Raw genomic sequence first — 13,044 nt, 5'->3', positions numbered from 1 at the left:
CCGGAATGAAAAATGGAAAAGGTTGAGCCAACGATGAAAAGAAATTGAGAGATCTTGGAGAAACACATCTGACTGATGAAAATTCATTCTTACGTCAAACTTCGAAAAGAATTTAGGATAGCTCCAGAAAATAAGAAGAGTCAGGTAAGATCCTGGGAAAAGACCTGTGGGTTAGGGACCACTCAAAAGAAACACCGTTGAACGATTTGAAGGAGAGATTGCACCGGTAGAATTAAATGGCTTGAATGAGATAACAACCTCGTAAGATCTTGAACGAATGCAGAGTGGAAAACACGAATCTTCGAGATATCTTGAGCACTCCGGAACAATTAAATAGCGAGAAGTGAATGAATATGAGGTGCACCGGCAAGAGAAGGTATTTGAAACGAGGAAATGATATGAGCAACAAGGCTTGAATTGGTTCCACCGGAGAAGAAAAAAGAATGAATAATGGTGAACTAGAAACTCCGTTAAAATCTTCATGAGCATCACTGGGTAAGAACATTGATTGAAAAGAAAGAAGAGGCTTCACATGAATAAGATGGATAGTTCATTAAGAAATCTTAGTCCTTGAAGAAAAAGGGTGGGTGGGCGGGAAAAACAAAGGCAACTTGGAGACGGATGAAACAAACACCGTTGAGAAGAACTGATAATTGATCTTGCGAATGTTGAAGTGATCGGATCCACTTGAAGAGAGACACACCGGTTGAAAAGGATTGACATGACAGACTCGATGATCGAGAAGGATTAGTATTCACATAGGAATATGAGAACACCACTTAGAAAAAGGTATGGAATCAACATTTGACTTCGAAGCAACTCGAATACCACAACTCAAAAACAAAACAAAGGATTGGCTTGCAAAATAAGCCGGAACAAACATATGATAGAGATTTCATCCGAAGTTTTCGTGGTGGGGCCTACACGGGCTCGATCGTACAGCACCATCATGTACAAGGCAGTGCACATGACATACGAAGCGTCCCCGAGTCGGCATAGCCAAGGACTCTTTAAGACACAACGAGACCACTGTAAAACCAACCGTGGATAGGCGGACCACTAGACGTCGAACCCCAATTTCATATCATACATCTGTCGGAAAGATTTCCTAAGAGCTACTTGAATTCCCACCTATGAAACTCCCGAAATTTTCCGGTTATGCAATCAGGTGTTGGGGATACAGGGGAAGCATAATATCTCACCCAAACTAGCAAATCCTACATCCAGCTGTATCCATCCTTCAACAAATAACCATGAAACCTTCGGAAATCGTTTACCTCAACCTTCGAAAAGCATCCATTATACAAGTTATGGCAATACTCCCAAACTCCCGCCCCAGTACTGGGTGGCGTCGAGGTTATCTCACCAACAACTGCATAAAAGAGATTTTCGATGTCGGCGAAACTAATCTCACGTATTCCAGATCTGCAACGATAAAATTGTGACGACAACACCTCGGAGCTCAACTCCCCGGGACACTGCCACAACCCCTAAATGACAGGAGGCACCAAGAACATTGTTCTCGTCACAAAACCATCGGAATGATTCCAAGATACCCGCGTGATCCTAAAAAAAATTAGTGAAATTTCAGAAGAGAAGAGTCAAAACTCTACGTCAGGATGCCTCACCAGAGCGACGAAGGGACTGAGGAGTAAAAAGAATTCCTAACTCTCCGATATATAATTCCTAAATGACTCAAAACATTTCTAGACTCAATAACGCCAGCGATTCGATCAAGCAGGGGGCTCCTAAGGTCGGGGAAGGCTCTGATACCAACTTGTAACGCCCTCGATGCGGCTATATCTCCCACGTGTTGAAGCATGACTTAGAGGCGTAACCGCATTGAAAGCAATGTCGCAAGTGAGGTAATCTTCACACAACCCATGTAATATATAAGGGAAAGAGATACATAGTTGGCTTACAATCGCCACTTCACACAATTACGTGAATAAAGCATTACATCAACCAGCTACAATCAAGGCCCGACTACGGAGCCAAATTAAAAGAAGACTACCCTTAATGCTACACAGATCCCCGATCATCCCGACTGGGCTCCACTACTGATCAACTGGAGAACGAAACAACACGAAGGACAAGATCTTCATAGAGCTCCTCCTTGAGCTCGGTTGCGTCACCTGCTCGGTAACATCGGCACCTGCAAACTGGTTTTGGAAGTATCTGTAAGTCACGAGGACTCAGCAATCTCACACCCTCGCGATCAAGACTATTTAAGCTTATAGGAAGGGTAACAGGTGTGAGGTGGAGCTGCAGCAAGCGACTAGCATATATGGTGGCTAACCTATTCGCAAAAGAGAGCGAGAAGAGAAGGCAAAGCACGATCGAGAAACTATGATCAAGAAGTGATCCTAGGACAACCTACGTCAAGCATTACTCAAACACCGTGTTCACATCCCGGACTCCGCCGGAAAGAGACCATCACGGTTACACACGCGGTTGATGTATTTTAATTAGGATCAACTTCAGGTTTTCTACAACCGGACATTAACAAATTCCCATCTGCCCATAACCGCGGGCACGGCTTCCGAAAGTTCAAAACCCTGCAGGGGTGTCCCAACTTAGCCCATAACAAGCTCTCACGGTCAACGAAGGATATTCCTTCTAGCGGGAAGACCCGATCAGGCTCGGAATCCCGGTTACAAGACATTTCGACAATGGTAAAACAAGACCAGCAAAGCCACCCAGATGTGCCGACAAATCCCGATAGGAGCTACACATGTCTCGTTCTCAGGGCACACCGGATGAGCCAGATGTCGGGTGGGCCAGCCCAGAGTTTCCCCTGGTAGCTCCGGACATCGCTCAGTTGGACCAACACTCAGAGGAGCACAGGCCCGGGGGGGTTTAATAAAGATGACCCTTGGGCAGGCCTACCCAAGGGAAAGAAAAAGGCTAGGTGGCGAATGATAAAACCAATGTTGGGCCTTGCTGGAAGAGTTTTATTCAAGGCGAACTATCAAGGGGTTCCCACTATAACCCAACCGCGTAAGGAACGCAAAATCCGGGAACATAACACCGATATGACGGAAACTAGGGCGGCAAGAGTGGAACAAAACACCAGGCATAAGGCCGAGCCTTCCACCCTTTACCAAGTATATAGATGCATTAATTAAATAAGGTTTATTGTGATATCCCAACAAGTAAACATGTTCCAACAAGGAACAACATCTCCATGTTCCAACAAGGAACAAACTTCAATCTTCACCTGCAACTAACAACGTTATAAGAGGGGCTGAGCAAAGCGATAACATAGCCAAACAACGGTTTGCTAGGACAAGGTGGGTTAGAGGCTTGGTTCAACAATATAGGAGGCATGATAAGCAAGTGGTAGGTATCGCAACATAGGCATAGCAAAAGATCGAGCAACTAGCAAGCAAAGATAGAAGTGATTTCGAGGGTATGGTCATCTTGCCTGAAATCCCGCAAGGAAGAAGAACAAGTCCATGAGTAAGACAAAGCGGACGTTGCCAACGAATCCTCACAACACGACGTTACCGGATTACCGAGACGAAGTGCACCGGAAAGAAAGCAAACAACATAGTAAACAACCACCACATAAACATGGCATGATGCACAATCAAGTATGATGCATGTCCGGTTTAATGAAGCATGGCATGGCAAAATGCACAAACAATCCTACAAATTAAGTGGAGCTCAACATGCAACTGCGTTGCATATCAACGAAACACCACGTGCCTTATTTAGTTCGACCTTGTTTATGTACCCAACAATATTCAATGTTGTTAGCATGGCAAGAGGTGAATCATGATGAAACTATCTATCTAGGCAAGTTTAAATGAGGCTGGAACAACAAAACAACAAGTCCGTAAAAATCCTCATGAGCATATTATAGATTTGGTACTGTTCTGCCCTAAACAATATTTTAGAGTTGTTAAACATGCAAAGTAAAGCTACCATATTAAACTAGGAATTTTTCCACCCCATTTACATATAAAGTTTATTAAAAACCGAGCTACGGTTATTTAGTTATGACATAAATCATTTTAGCAACTTATTTAAGCAAATTTAAACAAACGGCATTTTAAACATTTTAAACATGCATGAAAGTTGAATATTATGAAACTAGATGAAAAATAAGCATATTTCATATATAAATTGTTTTAATCCGATGCATGGTTGTGAAGTTATTAAATGCATGATGATGAAGGACTTTTCTGTAAAACTAGCACTCTCTGGGAAAAAGCTAAAATCGTAGAACCAAAAAAACCTATACGGGGCGAATATGAATAGTGCACTGGACGGCTGGGCTGCTCACCTAGCTGGGCTTAGCCCAGATCGGTGGAGGTGGGAGCTGGGCCGAAGACAACGGCGAAGGGGAGGTGGCCCAGGTGCGTGCGGTCGATCTGGAGTCGGTCAACGCGAGCGGCCGAGGCGCGTCTGCAGCATCTCCTCTCGAACAGAAGCAGAGGAGGCGCATGACAAGGCGCTGCTCGACCAGAAGCAGGACGCGACTCCGGCGAGGTAGATGGCCGGCGCTCTCAGGCAAGGGGAGGCGTAGCTCCGGCGAAGTCAGCAGCGAGCGGCAAGGGGCACGGGACTTGGAAGCAGCAGACGAACAAGGGTGCAGCAGCGGGACTCGACGCGATTCTGGCTGCTCTAGTCGATGGAGGACGACGAGGAGGAGGCATCGGGCGTGGAACGCGGGCGGCTGCTCGCCTAGGTCACGACGACAGCAAGGCCGCTGAAGGCGTGGGTCGGAATGAAGGAGTGACGGGGAAACTCCATGGTGACGCTGGCGAGTTCCGAGAGAGGCGGTCAACGCGGCTGGGATGAGTGGACGCTCGTTGTACGCGTCGTTCTCGTCGTGCAGCAGAAGCAGGGGAGGCTGGAACTAGAGGTCGAGGTCGCCGGTGGGCTAGGTCACCGGAGCGGCGCGGTGAAAGGCCATCCATGGCTTCTGGTCCGGCGAGGCGGAGGAGTTGGATCGGGGCTCCTTCACGGTTCCTAGTCAGAGAGATATCAAAAAATGGAGGCGCGGGGCTCGGTGGAAGGAGCACGGCGTGGAGGAGCTCGGGAGGGTGATGCTCTCCCTGGATCAGACGCGAACAGCTGCAGGGCGCTCGGAGGTCGATGGAGGGAGGTGGATCAATGGGTTGGTCCGGTGGGGAAAACTAGGTGGAGCTCGGGCTGGCTACGAGGTGGATCTGGGAAGATCCCGAGGAGAATGGTGAGTGGGTGGCGGCGGCGCGATGGGACAAGGGGGAGGATTTATAGGGTTAGGCTAGAGTTGATCTATATATAGCAAAAGGTTAAGTTTAGGGGCATCTGGACCCTCCGATCTTAATCGGACGGTCTCGGATAAACAGGCTAGGGAGATCAAATAAGAAAACGGAGACGTTTTGTAGATGTTTGGGGATGATCCGGACACAACGGTGACAACTGTCCGGGTCGGGTCCGGGACAGCTTTCAGACGCACGCGCGAGGAGGTCCGATGCACTGCGCAAAGAGGGGTAGGCATGGGCCTAAGTGGACTGTGGAGAGCGGGTTGGGCTGAGACGAGAGGAGAGAAGTGCAGCCCGGCAACTGTTTCCGGAGACCGAAAACGTCCGACGTTAGACCGGCTATACTGCCGCTATAGTTATCCGTTGGGACGTCAAACGGACTCCGAACGCGATGAAACTTGGTAGGCGGCCTATTGACAACAAAACAACACCACATGCCAACTTTCAACCCATTCCGAGAACATTTTCCGGCCACTTATAAAATACTATTTCGGACATGCCGCGGGCGCGTGCAAGTGTGTCTGGGCTCAGAACGGACAACGGAAGGAACTGGGAGTACCCGGGCGAATGCAAGTTTCGAAAACATGATGATGCAATGCACATGATGACATGACAAGAAGCGACATGCAAGCAAATGACAAAGCAACAACAGCGAATAACTGGAAGACACCTGACGCAACGGTCTCGGGGCGTTACAACTATGGACGTGTGCCTAGAGCCACTCGGATTCATCAAGATCGCCAAGACCTTCTCCTACGGTACACAAGTACCACACCGGCAAGATCGACTACATGGACGCAAGTACCATGACACCCATGTCCCGCCAAGTTCATCTTCGGAATGTGTACCACTACGCCCGAGCGGCTACAGACCGGAACACCAAGAACCACTCCCAACCATGTACGACTACTGTCGTCGAAGACCCATGTAATGCAAAAGTCAAGTTCGACTACTGTCGACGTGCACTTCGCCGAGTACCATGCCGTCTTTGGAAGACCCGTGAACATCAAGTTCTCAGCCATGACCGATTACAGTGTTGTGGATCTGACAAGTACCCTCTCCGGATCGCCAGGTTCGACTACCGATGACATATACCACAACCATCGCGAGAACGTCTACTTCCATCTTCACCGCTTTGTACTCGATCCACCCCGAAGAGACACGCTTCAAAGGTATAACGTTGAGACGACGCCCGTGAACGAACGCATGTGTTGTATGAGATGAACCCCGCGTTTGCACCATGTCTGAAATCGTCGCTTGCATGGTCCTCCTCGTTGCCATGCCGTCCACTGTGGGAACCCGGTATCCGGGATCACCCCACCATCCTTGCATGACATGCTCCTGTCACTTTTCCTTTTGCACCGGTATCTCCATGAGCTACCGGACCGATATGTTGTCGTGGCATCATTTTCAGATTCGTTGCTGTGGCACCCCTTTCGTTTTCGCTATGATGACAAATGCTTCTTAACATGCTCTTATCAACATTTTCATAAAATTGCATAACTTGCACATGTCATCCGCATCATGATAACAACATTAATATGTTTAAAATTTTTGTTTGCATTAAATTGCTAAATGCATATGGGGAATTACCGGAATTGTTGTTAGTTGTTTCCGGCCTCATTTAAAATGCCTAACTGTGTATTTTACTCATGTTTCACCTCTTGCCATGTTACCAACATTTAATATTGTTGAGTACCTAACCGGGAGTGAACTAAATAATTGATGTGGTGATTCGTCAATATGCAACTCGTTGCATATTGAGCTCCACTTAACATGTAGTTTTGTTTGTGCACTTTGCCATGCCATGCTTCATTAAACCGGACATGCATCATACTTGGTTGTGCATCATGCCATGTTTATGTGATGGTTGTTTACCATGTTGCTTGCTTCTTTCCGGTTTGCTTCTCTCGTTAGCTTCGGTTTCGTTCTGGAGTTGTGAGGATCCGTTCGACTCCGTTCGTTTGTCTTCTTCATGGACTCGTTCTTCTTCCTTGCGGGATTTCAGGCAAGATGACCATACCCTCAAAATCACTTCTATCTTTGCTTGCTAGTTGTTCGCTCTATTGCTATGCCGCGATACCTACCACTTGCAATATCATGCCTCCCATATTGCCATGTCAAGCCTCTAACCCACCTTTCCTAGCAAACCGTTGTTTGGCTATGTTACCGCTTTGCTCAGCCCCTCTTATAGTGTTGCTAGTTGCAGGTGTAGATGAAGTTTGTTCCATGTTGGAACATGGATATGTCGGGATATTATAATATCTCTTATTTAATTAATGCATCTATATACTTGGTAAAGGGTGGAAGGCTCGGCCTTATGCCTGGTGTTTTGTTCCACTCTTGCCACCCTAGTTTCCGTCATACCGGTGTTATGTTCCTTCATTTTGTGTTCCTTACGCGGTTGGGTTTTATGGGAACCCCTTGACAGTTCGCTTTGAATAAAACTCCTCCAGCAAGGCCCAACCTTGGTTTTAACATTTGCCACCTAAGCCTTTTTCCCTTGGGTTCTGCAGACTCAAGGGTCATCTTTATTTTAAACCCCCGGGTCAGTGCTCCTCCGAGTGTTGGTCCAACCCGGGCGATGTCCGGCGCCCCCTGGGCAACCAGGGTCTATGCCAACCCGACGTCTTGCCCATCTGGTGTGCCCTGAGAACGAGATACGTGCGACTCCTATCGAGATTTGTCGGCACATCAGGTGGCTTTGCTGGTCTTATTTTACCATTGTCTAAATGTCTTGTAACCGAGATTCTGAGTCTGATCAGGTCTTCCTGGGAGAAAGAATATCCTTCATTGACCGAATCAAGCTTGTGATGGGCTAAGTTGGGACACCCCTGCAGGGTTTTGAACTTTCGAAAGTCGTGCCCGCGGTTATGTGGCAGATGGGAATTTTTTAATATCCGGTTGTAGAGAACTCGACACTTGACTTAATTAAAATGTATCAACCGCATGTGTAGCCGTGATGGTATCTTCTCGGCGGAGTCCGGGAAGTGAACATGGTTTTGGGGTTATGTTTGTGCATAAGTAGTTTCAGGATCACTTCTTGATCACTTCTAGCTTCTCGACCGTTGTGTTGCTTCTCTTCTTGCTCTTATTTGCATATGTTAGCCACCATATATGCTTAGTGCTTGCTGCAGCTCCACCTCACTACCCTTTCCTACCCATAAGCTTAAATAGTCTTGATCTCGTGGGTGTGAGATTGCTGAGTCCTCGTGACTCACAGATACTTCCAAACGGTTGCAGGTGCCAATGATACCAGTGCAGGTGACGCAACCGAGCTCAAGTGGGAGCTCGATGAAGATTGTATTCGTTGTGTTGTTTCGTTTCCAGTTGATTAGTAGTGGAGCCCAGTTGGGATGATCGGGGATCTAGCATTTGGGGTTGTCTTCTTTTATTTTGGTTCCGTAGTCGGACCTTGATTGTACTCTGGATGATGTATGTTTAACTTGTATTTGTGTGAAGCGGCGATTATAAGCCAACTCTTCATCCGTTTCTTATTCAGTACATGGGCTTGTGTGAAGATTACCCCTCTTGCGACAAACCTACCATGTGGCTATGCCTCTAAGTCGTGCCCCGACATGTGGGAGATATAGCCACATTGTGGGTGTTACAAGTTGGTATCAGAGCCATCCCCGACTTAGGAGCCCCCTGCTTCATCAAATCGCTGACGTTGTTGAGTCTAGAACAAAATGTTTTGAGTCTTAGGATTATATATATCGGAGACTAGGATTCTTTTTACTCCTCAGTCCCTTCGTCGCTCAGGTGAGGCATCCTGACATAGAGTTTTGACTCTTCTCTCCTTAAATTTCACGAAAAAAAATTAGGATCACGCGGGTATCTTGGAATCGTTTCGATGGTTTTGTGACGAGAACATTGTTCTTGGTGCCTCCTGACATTTAGGGGTCGTGGCAGTGTCCCGGGGAGTAGAGCTCCGAGGTGTTGTCATCACAATTTTATCGTTACAGTTCTTGAATACCTGAGTTCGCCGACATCGAAAATCTCTTTTATGCAGTTGTTGGTGAGATAACCTCGACGCCACCCAGTACTGGGGCGGGAGTTCGGGAGTATTGCCATAACTTGTATAACGGAAGCTTTTCGAAGGTTGAGGTAAATGATTTCCGAAGTTTTCTTGGTTATGTGTTGAAGGATGGATACAGCTGAATGTAGGGATTGCTAGTTTTGGGTGAGATATTATGCTTCCCCTGTATCCCCAACACCTGATTGCATAACCAGAAAGTTTCGAGAGTTTATAAGTGGGAATTCAAGTATATCTTAGGATATCTTTCCAACAGACACATGATACGATATGGGGGCTATCATATGTTTGTTTCCGGCTTACTCTGCAAGCCAATCCTTGTTTTGTTTTTGTTGTGGTATTCGAGTTGCTTCGAAGTCAAATGTGGATTCCATACCTTTCCTAAGAAGTGTTCTCATATTTCCATGTGAATACTAATCCTTCATGATAATCAAGATTGTCATGTCAATCCTTTTTCAATCGGCATGTTTTCCCTTCAAGTGGATCCGATCATTTCAACATTCGCAAGATCACCTCTCAGTTTTCCCAACGTTGTTTGTTTCATCCGTCCCAAGCTGCCTTTGTTTTCCCGACCTCCCACCCTTTTTCTTCAAGGACTAAGATTTCTTAATCAAGTATCCATCTTATTGATGTGAAGTCTCTCCATTCTTTTCCATCAATATTCTTATCTGGTGATTCTCAGGAAGATACTAACGGAGCTTCAAGTGCATCATTCTTCGTTTCTTTTATCTTCTCCGGTGGATTCAAATCGAGCTTTCGATGTTGATCTTATCCTTTCCTTGTTTCAAATGCTCTCTCATGCCGGTGGACCTCTTTATCATTCATCTCTCACTATTCATTTGTTCCGGAGTGCCGAAGATATCTCAGAAGATTCATGTTTTCACTCCTAATCCGTTCAAGCTATTTCGACGATGTTATCTCATTCAAGCCATTTAATTCAACCGGCGCAATCTATTTTTTAAATCAGTTCAACGGTGTTTCTTTTGAGTGGGCCGTAACCCACAGGTCTTTTCCCAGGATCTTACCTGACTCTTCTAATTTTACCGGAGCTATTCTCAAATCTTTCTAAGTATGACGTAAGAATGAGTTGTCATCAGTCAAATGTATTTCTCCAAGACCCTTCAAATTATTTTCATTTTTGGTTCAACCTTTCTAATTTTTCATTCTGGAGTGCCTCAAAAATTCATGGTGGTTTTTCTTATCGTCATTCTCGACATTTGAAGACCAAAGAAGAGTTTCTCTTCAATCTTATCCCTTCTCTCGAAGATTCATGGTTCTAGCTTTATACCATCCTCTCAAGATTGTTTTTCCATTGTGAGAATTCTTTTCACCCATCTGGACCAATTCAGGAGTCTTTTCAGTTTGATTCTCTGGAGCCCATCATCCCAGAATTATTCATTCTCAGCTTTCAGCTCTCATGCTCCAAATCTTACCGGTGCATCGTTCAAGTATTCTCTTATCAGCTCGGGATCTCTTCGTTCACTTGTATCTAAATTCTCTCAAGCATCTTCGTTCATTTACTAATTCTTCCTGGTGTTTATTTATATTTTCTTCTTTCATTTTCAATTCTTATGGTGGTTCATTCAAGAGTTCCCTTCCTTGTTTATCATATCAATTCATTCGTTCTTTCCAATCCTACCGGTGGTTCGTCGAAGACCTTCCCAAGTTGGCGCTATATCTATCTTAATCCTTTCTATGAAAATAAGGAGTATGCCAAATCCGTTGCTGGTCATCAATTTAAATTGGTGTAGGATACGCATAACATAATTCTTATTCTTCCTTCATCCAAATGATGGATTCATTCTTCCGGAGTTTGTTCACGATGAGTAAATTCTCGGTTCAAGTGCTTCATACTTTTCCTAGAGTTCCAAGATCTCTCAACTATATCACCGCGTAGATTCATCTAAATCATTGCAAGGATTCACCTTGTGTTTTCAACTTCTCCTCCTTTTGTTTGATCATTCTTTTGTTACAAAGTTCTTCATGGAGGCTCTACATGGTGGTCCGTCAAGGATTCCTTTCATTCTTCAATTGTTCTTCAAGATTTCTCTCAAAGTTATGATCCTCCAAGCTATACTCTCAAATAAACATGGTGCTCAACACATGCTTTGTTTTGAGGAGTTTAAGCATTCTTCGTCTTGCATTTCGAAGTGCAATTTTTTCATATCTCATCTTTTGAGGTGGTGTTATGTCATTGTTGATAATTTCCCTTTGTGTTTCATGATTCACAAGTTCAGGAATGAGATATTTAAACCCATCATTTTCTCATCGCTCAAGACATCTTTTCAACCTATCAATCTCTTCATTGGATTTATCTTGGGTTATATTTCACCTAAAGCTTTCCCTAAGGATTTTGCTATTTATGGTGCTTATAAATGACCCAGGTTCTTCATTTTTCCTCCCGGTGAAACAAGTTTCTCGTCTCCTTGTTCATATCAATCCAATCTATTGTTTTCGTTAGTGGCAGAATTTCGCCTCAAATTTGAGATGCTTTTCATAAGCCCACTATAAGCTTTTTCATTTCATTGTCGGTTTTCCAACAATTCCGTGATAACCTTCTTGGAAGGGTGCTCTCCAAGCTCATTTGTGGCAGAAGTTGTCTTTTTCTTCCCAATTCTTTCCTTTCCAACGATCCTACTTCTATTCTTTCTTCCAGAGTCATCGTGATGTTGCTCTCTTCACTCATCATCTCGAATTGTGAGGATCGTGTTCTTTTCTTGTGCTTATCAATTTAACCGGAGTGTCGAGTCCTGTGCTCAAGTTCTTTTCGCATTATCAAGTCTTACATCACTTTTCAACCGGAGTGTTGTCCGAATTTGTTCTTCCTTGTTCCTCTTTTCTAACAGAGTGTTTTAAACTTCGTTCATCTCCGTTGTATTATTTTCTCGAAATGGTTTAACCTTTCAAGGTTCTTTGGTTTCACTCGTTTGTCAAAGAAGCAACTTTGTTTTACCTCTTATCTTCCTCTTCCGTTTCCCTCCGGTGCCATCCTAGATCTCGGGACGAGATCCTCTCGTAGTGGTGGAGTGTTGTGACGCCCCAAGACCGGAGCTTCAGATGCCTTCCAGGGTTTCCGAGATTCGTTGTGTGATTTGTTTTTTTTTGCTTGTTGCATTCACCATTGCATCATGTGCATTGCATCATGTCATCATGCCATCATGTCTTTTTTTAACTCAACTAAATAAATGGCATGGATCTTTGATCCATTTAAATCGAGGGAATTCACATGGTGAGTTCTCTTCATAACATATCCTCCTAATATTTAGGGAGCTATTATAAAATATTCCATTAACATGGAATCACCCATAACACAATTGCACTACTCTTCAACTCTTCCCTTACCCGACTCAACCTCATATCCTTCCTTTTCGACCTTTTAAGTTAAATTGCAAATTGGGTTGCAATTTTACTTTCTCCATTAATGTCCCAAATCTGCCCATAAATCACATCTATTGTGTAGGGTCACCTCCTATAATTTCAACCTATTTGGAGTTCATTCGAATGAGTTTCGAAATTCAAACTTGCCGAGTTAAATCCAACGCGTGTGGATTTTACTTCCTCTAAAAACCCTCAGGCCATTTTTGTCAAATTCCTCGTATTTTTGCGAGTCCGGGAAATTTATCCGCGTACTCAAATTCTTTCCCTAACCTCCCTCTTTCCTTTTCTTCTCCTTAATTGTTTTATGCTAAGAAAATAAGAAGAGAAGAGAGAAAGAGAGAAGGGAGCTCGCAGCCCGATTTGGCCCAAGGC

Source organism: Triticum urartu, chromosome 3A (assembly GCF_056163025.1).
Source record: "Triticum urartu cultivar PI428250 chromosome 3A, HENAU_Tu73, whole genome shotgun sequence".
Classification (NCBI taxonomy): Eukaryota; Viridiplantae; Streptophyta; class Magnoliopsida; order Poales; family Poaceae; genus Triticum; species Triticum urartu.
Note: the sequence above shows the minus strand (reverse complement) of the source record.